General features: G+C 37.3%; 1 long non-coding RNA gene across 1 annotated transcript; it reads right to left on the bottom strand.

The window, feature by feature from the left end:
• Positions 1-323: 323 nt before the first annotated feature.
• LOC307160790 lies at positions 324-1733 on the bottom strand. Its single transcript, XR_013821638.1, has 3 exons — positions 1588-1733; positions 1386-1418; positions 324-563 (listed from the first exon to the last, which is right to left on the bottom strand). It is a non-coding gene; the product is annotated as an uncharacterized lncRNA (long non-coding RNA).
• Positions 1734-7476: the final 5743 nt, after the last annotated feature.

Raw genomic sequence — 7476 nt, 5'->3', positions numbered from 1 at the left:
TTAATCACGATTAATCGTATCTAACATAAACGTTTGTTTTTACATTCTGTCTGTCTGTCTGTCTGTCTGTCTGTCTATATATATATACTTATATATTTCTGTGTGTTTACACATTGTATATACACACATTTATACAAATATATATATAAACTATTTTTTGGTTATGCATTTACTTTTATTTGCAATATGCCTCACATTTAATACAATTTAATTAAATTCCATAAATATGCTATTTTAGGTTGTAACACAAATCAAACTGATGGGATGAGTGGATGCTGGAAAAAAAAAAGAGTTTTCTGAGACATCATTATTTTGACCTGAAGCTCTGGTTTAAGTTGTGTACAATGGTTCTGGACTCCAGACGGGGGTGGGAGGGAGGAGCAGTCCTGTGTGCACTTGCATACATATTCAGGCCTGTTGCAGCTTGTCCTCGGCAAGCACATACTGGGAATGTCCCGAATCAGTTCACGTTCATTCAAGAGGAAGGCTGTCAATTCATGCCAGCTGGAGGGAGTACAAGGGCTTTGATTCCATAGAAATCCATCTCTGTCTGACACTGTCCTCTGTGATACATTAATCAAGACATTTTAAAGATCACATCTATGTTTGGATGACTCAATTGGCCAAAACGGATAACAAAAATATGACCAATTTTATCACAGTCACTACTTAAATAACACCTGTTCTAAATAAATCAAATAACTTTAACTGAGAATCTCATAATTCTTTCAACATTCATAGTTTAAATATTAAGCAAGAGCAAGACCGAATTCCCTGAAAACACTGCCTTATCACCTAGTCCGAGTGAAACAAAAACAGGGTCTTTTTTAAAGCCATGTCCAATGAGATCAACGTGCTATCAGCATAGTAAAGAGAAATGGCATGTTGGTCGACCCGGCATGTGAAGTGTCGAAACATTCCCTATTTTACAACTCACAATGTAAGGTCCTAAAATAGAGGACACCTCTCAGGCTAACCCTTTGATCCCCCCCCCCCCAATAAAAGTGATTTAATTTCACCTTGAATGCATCCTGTGGAAATTGTTAAGGTGACTAGGGTGTGGGTATTTTGATCTGTTTGTGGGCTGTTATCCATACTGAATACCATCCCCCTCCTCCTGCACTTATGATATAAATAACTCTACCCAGAGGCCTAAACTGATAGTCGCCCCTTTCCTTTTATCTAATTTTATCTTACCATCAATGGACACCATGTAATAATTTCATGCTGTGCTCTGGCATGATATCATACCTCTTCAATCAGATCTAAAGAGAAACACTGAAGTCAATTAAAAATTATTCTCTCTGTTTTACAAGTATATCCACAAGATGTAAACAAGATTGTTAATAAGATATTAGTGTGGGGAAAGAAAATCCCTTACTAACCTTTTCTGTGCAAAGTTGTATCCAGTTTTACAGCTTCAACAACACAACACAACACAACACAAAACAACCATAAAAAGTGAACATCTTTAAATTACAGCTCAAGGAATACACAAGTTTTAATAGTAGGATTATTATTTTCATATAATACTATGTGCTGCAAAAACATTTCTAATCTTCTAATCCTCCAACCACATTTACTTACATTGTAAGTACCTCACCGTAAACCCCAATTTTGGCCTTTTTTAAAGAAAACAAGGGATGAGTCAAAAATATTTTTTTGAGGTAGGCCTAATCAGCATTATGCCACAAATGCTGTCGACTGAGCAAACCTGGTGTCATGATTACTGTCTTGTGGACTCTTATTTTGAAGTATAGTTTTGTTCCTGTGTTCTGACTTCCTGTGTTTAGTTCCTGTTTCCTTTGTTTCGTTACCTGCCTTATAAGTTTATATAGTTACCCTTGTCGGTTGGCATAGCAACTAATCACCTTCACCTGTTCCTTGTTAGCCCTTGTTATCTTGTGTTTGTTTTCCTGTCAGCCATCCTTGTCAGTTGTCTGAACTATACAAGTGTGAACACACCCTAGTCCTGGTCCACTTTATTACGTATGTTTCGCATCCAAAACATTGCTGTGTGCTGGGATAAATGTGCTTGTTGTATTGTGCGTAGCCTACGTATGATTGTCCGCTTGTTTGGTGCGCACCAGAGTTGGGATGGCAGCGTTCACACTTGTTCAAATGAACCGCACTAACAGAGCAATTGCACCAGGGTCTGTTTTAATCGAACCAAACGTGCCAAGTGTGCGCATACCAGGAGCACTTGATAATTACAGAGAGGTGTGTTGGATCTGCAAACTTTTGAATGGTAGTTTTATTGCATCTGAAAAGAACTCTAACATCAAGTTCATGTGTTTTTGGGGAGGGTGAGGAGGAGGAGGCAGCGTGTGCTGCCTGCCATGTGCTGTCTGCTTCAGCCCGCACAAGCCCAGCACCTGTTTCCACCCCAGGGACTTCACCGGGACAGCTGGAACAGAGTGTGGACAGAGTGTCAGTGTGTGTTGGGGGCAGATGGGCTGAGGCCGAGCAGGATGGGAGAATGGCAGAGTTTTAGGTCCATGGCCAGAGTGAAAGATAGCTGTAGACAAAAGGCAGAGTGGATGGCCGAATGAGTAATGACCGCAGACAATCCGATGGATAACAATGGTATTGTGCCGGACTCCACACTGGGTATATGGGAAGCAGTTCGGATTTGATGGGGAGTGGGAGGATCAGCTGGACTTTACACAATGGTGTGAATAGGAGGGGGCAAAGGATTATGGGGCTTTTGTGTAACCACAATAAAACTTAATAACACTGATGGAAACCTAAAAGTGATTGTGTGCTTTACTGCGAATGATTAGATTAGTTTAGGTTAGGTTTTTTTTGTGTGTGTGTGTGTGTGATTGACATCCATAGGTATATTTATATATCAATTAAGAGAAAATTGAGTTTCAAATATATCAAGGAAATGTGTACCTGTGCAAATGTGAAAAATACGGATATACAGGTTTTAATTACACAAATTCTGGATGGGTAAGAAGGGTGCCACCTAAGACTTATAACAGACATTAGTCGCACCAAACTAAATCTGGGGCAGCATCAGTTTTGTCTGAGCTGTCCCCCACCCACACCCCCATCACATATCATTCTCCTCTGACCCCATAATAAACCCCTCAGACACACTCCTCCATCATACACACCGCCCACCTAATAATCTGTAATCCCAAATACCATATATTTACTTATTTCCTCACAGATAAAAACTAAGCTTTCTGCTGTCTGACTTATCAACTAGCAATATACCCCAATGGGAACCTGATATTAATCAGTTTACTAATTTATTTATTTTTCCTTTCATTGCAACACCATTGACTATTGTCGGCATAACTCTTGTGTTCCATTTACAGTGATATTTTTGCTTAATGTGATTAATTAAAAGCACTGAATATGTTACCTACTTTGCAAACTTATAAATATATATAACATATAAAGATATTAAGAGCTTGAAACTCTAAGGACTAAAACTCAATTTATGTAAGTCATCCTGTTGCAAAGCGATATGTCTCCACCTATTGGCCAATTAAAACATTGCAATATTTTCTTATGTTAAACATATATTTTAAAAAATATTACATTCATTTTTTTTCAACAAGAAAATAAGCATAATATTTTAATCCCCTTAATGAGAATGCTGTCATTAAAATGTTTATGAATTGTTATTTAAATATATATTGTTTTTAAATGTAAATATTTCATTTGCATACTGTTCAAAAGTTTGGAGAGAGTACATCTTTTTTTTTTTTTCATTCAGCAAGGATGCATTCTTTTTTTTATCAAAGAATTCTGAAAAAAAGTAAAACAGTTTCCACAAAAATATGAATGCAGCACAACTGTTTTGAACATTGATAATAACAAAACACCAAATCAGAATATTAGAATAATTTCTGAATGATCATGTGACGGATGCTGAAAATTCAGCTTTGGCATCACAGGAATAAATAACATTTTAAAATAGATAAAACAAAACAAAAAACTATTTTTACTGTATTTTTGATTAAATACATAAGAGACTTCCTTCAAAAACATTTTTAAAAGGCTAACTAAATTTATAAAATGATTAATATGAATTTTTTATCACACTACACATAGGCCAGCATAAACTGCACAAAAAGATCATGACTTGCTTATAACTGTGAGCAGTTACTCATAAACCTTCATACATTAAACAGATATGAACCTACTTAAATAAGCTTTCACAATCAACCAATCGATACAACCTCAATCAGAGGCTTTTAACTCCGGAATGATTTTTTCAGTAATTAGCCAAACATAATCGTTAACTGAAGCCCTACAGACAGCTCAGCCTCCTTTGATTACGTGTCGAAAACTATTTTGAATTACGTTAATAGAAGGAAAATGTACCCTATAGATATACAGTACCCATGATCTAGGCCTACTTTCACACAGTGTTTCTAAAGATCAAGTGCTAAACCACATTTAATTCATGAGCCAGCGTGTCTCTCTCTGGGGACATTTTAAACTTAACACCACTATTCAGATGTTAATTGTCAATGATCATGCCTATCCATCTCCAGAACAGGCCCTTTCACACTGTAATATCCCAGGAGGAGTCGGAAAGGATAGGAATCGTGTTAATGCGTGCATCAGCTTATACGCTTTATGGTAAATGAGCGCATGACAGTGCGTTTACCTTCAGGCAAGACAAGACAAGTGATTAATGGGCGTCAATGACATTTAACATCGCCGAGCCATCGAAAAACACCAAACACCGTGATGCAATAAGACACGTATGCTGACACACACACATACATATATGCAAAATTACCCAACTAACCTAATCATTGTGAAATTACTTTGAGTGCAATCAACCCCACCTCATCCCCCTTTCGCCCCATGCTAGGAGCCACAGTTTCCATATGCATGAAATTGCCAATGTTAAAGTGGGTTATGAAATGGGGGTAATGCTGTGGATAATTCCACTGCACACCCAGTAATGCTTTTTTCCATTAAATTAGGGCCTGTCTCCTTACTGAAGTGGATGTGCCTTACAGCAAGACGCTTGTAAATTGCCATTTACGGATAATTAAGCATTCCTCATGAACATTAAAACATGCTTATTTTGGAGGGGCAGTGGCTGGGGACGTCTCCTCGTGTGGTGACTAATGTCTCTGTGGTGTGAACGGCAGAGCTTCTTCATGGCTCATAGTTGCCGGAGGGCTGTAATAACATTTTTTCCCCCCCTAAAACAACACGGATTGTGTAATTGTGTGTCCTGCGTTTGACTAACTATTCGATTATTGGCAAAGACAAGCCTGTCACCGCAGGTTTAGATTTGACTCTAAACGGCACAGCAAAACTAAACCATCATTTTTGCTTTGAGATAAATTCTACTTTAAGTTATGGAAACAACACATTTCTAAATGGTAATGTCGGTGCAAATAAATAAAAACACATTATAGACAAGTGTTAAAGAATCCCTTAAGCTATCACTACACTTTTACCCTCTCATTTTATATCTTTCATCAGCTTTTTTTCTGCCTCGCTGGCTTGGAGAGGTATTCGGATGCAGCAGTGCATCAATAATCATTATTTTCAAAAAAAAATTAATTGATATGTAAATTGGTCAGCCACAATAAGACATTACAGCAGTTGATTGCTATACAAAAGAGCCACGAATGCATTGTTCCCCTAATCTGATTGATTTCCAAAGCTTCAGGCAATGTAATAAAAATACTATGGCAATAAAAAGACCAATACTATTTTATGGTTTAATAAACACAATGGATGTAAATTGCTTTGCTTTCATCCTATTGCATATTGAAATGGGTTTGGGTGTCTATAAAGTATACCAGACTAATTCTGTCTTGCTCTGCTGGTAGGCTAGTAGTGATGGGTTTAATCTAGTCTCTGAATCAATAATATCTCCTCTTTGGTTAACTGAGAAGTTATTTACAAAGCGAGTAGCTTTGAAAATATAGATTTTCTAAGCTTATTTAATTTTTACATCCACTTTCTTCTTTTAATGCTGCCCGAGGAGCCGCTCTCGGAGTACATTAATTGACTTTTTATGAGCGCATTTGTTCCTCTTCCCCGCTGAAAGGGAGGGCGATGACCTTTCGATGCTCTGCCCACCACAGTTATCCTCTTTACGCTGCTTTATGGGCGGTTTGCCGTTGCCTTCATCTCCCTCCTCTGGCAGAGCAATGAGCAGTCAATGGTATTTCCTGACATGATATGTGCCTGCGAGCGTGTAGTTACATGAGAGCCTGTGTGTGTGAGAGCATATGTGTTTGCATGTAGGGGTCAGAGGTTGAACTACGGTGCCTGGAGGAAAGCAGCTCGAGGTTGAGAGCACTTTAACTGGTTATTGCAACTCTACTGTTTATTTTAGCAAGAGACCTGTAAAACTCGGCTGGTTTGGTCAATGATGTATGTGGATATAGCGATGTGGCGTTAGATTTTGCGACAGGGGGAGAAGTTGAGGAGGAGAAATGGATTTTTCATTCTCCATTTCTAACTGTTTTCCTGTTTGTTAGATTTTGCATAAACGTTAGAACGAGCTCGTGTGTGAGCTTGTTCTGTCTCATTACACACAGACTGCATAGCTGTGATGGTTGTATGCTCTCGGTTCCATATGTAAACCATTTTCCCCCTTCCCAAAAGCCTGGCCTCATTAGCGCAGCCTTTATGACACAGCTCTACCTAAATGCCACAGATTTTTCCATTCCCGTGCTCAACCCAAATACACACTGGCAAACCAAAAACTCACAATGCTTAGCAAGACAGAGGCATGAAATTCAAATACACATTGTGTATGAACAACATGAATGGTCAATATCGCTTTACACTGTCAGTGTATACATATTTATAATTAATATTATATATATTTTGTAGTATATATGAAGAGTTCAGATGCAAAAGCCATCTGAAATTTTCTTCTAGAATGATCATTTTTATCAAGCTCGTATATTTAAGTATATTTAAGTTAAGCAATGCAAATTACCTATTAATTACTTAACTTAAATATACAAGCTTGATAAAAATGATCATTCTATAAGAAAATTTCAGATGGCACTTAGAGGCTTTTGCATATATGCACACACACTGCCGTTCAAAAGTTTGGGGTCTGTAAGATTAACAGATCTTATGTCCATTAAAGCTGCATTTGTTTGATAAAAAAAGACATATTGTGGAATATTAACATTTAAAATATAACTGTATTCTATTGGAATACATAATAAATTGTCATTTTTTCCTGTGATTGCTGAATTTTCAGCATCATTACTCCAGCCTTCAGTGTCACATGATCCTTCAGAAATCATTCTAACAATCTGATTTGAAACATTTCTTACCATGGTAAAAAAGTTACTTAATATTTCTGTGGGAACTGTAATACCTTTTCGATTATTCTTTGACAAATTTCAAAAGAACAGCATTTATTTGGATATAAATCTTTTGTAACATTATAAATGTCTTTCCTGTCACTCTCTGTCTATTTAATGTGTCCTTACTGAGTAAAATGATTAATTCCTT

This window comes from Squalius cephalus, assembly GCF_949319135.1.
Source record: "Squalius cephalus genome assembly, chromosome: 6".
NCBI lineage: Eukaryota > Metazoa > Chordata > Actinopteri > Cypriniformes > Leuciscidae > Squalius > Squalius cephalus.
This window is presented reverse-complemented; position numbering and strand designations above follow the sequence as displayed.